Source organism: Epinephelus moara, chromosome 7 (genome assembly GCF_006386435.1).
Source record: "Epinephelus moara isolate mb chromosome 7, YSFRI_EMoa_1.0, whole genome shotgun sequence".
Classification (NCBI taxonomy): Eukaryota; Metazoa; Chordata; class Actinopteri; order Perciformes; family Serranidae; genus Epinephelus; species Epinephelus moara.
Window position 1 is genome coordinate 5,849,741 of NC_065512.1, and position 538 is coordinate 5,850,278.

The following is a 538-nucleotide window of genomic DNA, read 5'->3' on the forward strand; positions in this document are numbered from 1 at the left end:
GCTGGGTGCTGCTGCTGCCATCATTAGTCATTAGTCATACTTCTACTGTTATTATACACATATGATTATTGTCACACATGTATACTGCCAGATATTAATATATACTTTCAACATATTGTACCACAGTAGCCAGAACTATAACTATAATATTATTAATTTCATTAATGTTGTTGTAAGCTACTGTCATTACCGTCTGTCCTGCATCTCTCTCTCTCTCTCTCTCTCTCTCTCTGCCTCATTGTCTCATACGGATTACTGTTAATTTATTATGTTGATGTGTTCTGTACGACATCTATTGCACGTCTGTCCGTCCTGGAAGAGGGATCCCTCCTCAGTTGCTCTTCCTGAGGTTTCTACCGTTTTTTTCCCCCGTTAAAGGGTTTTTTTTGGGGAGTTTTTCCTAATATTATTAATATATACTTATCATATTGTACCACAGTAGCCAGAATTATAATTATAATATTATTACTTTAATTAATGTTGTTGTAAGCTGTTAACATTATTGTCTGTCCTGCATCTCTCTCTTTCTCTTTCTCTG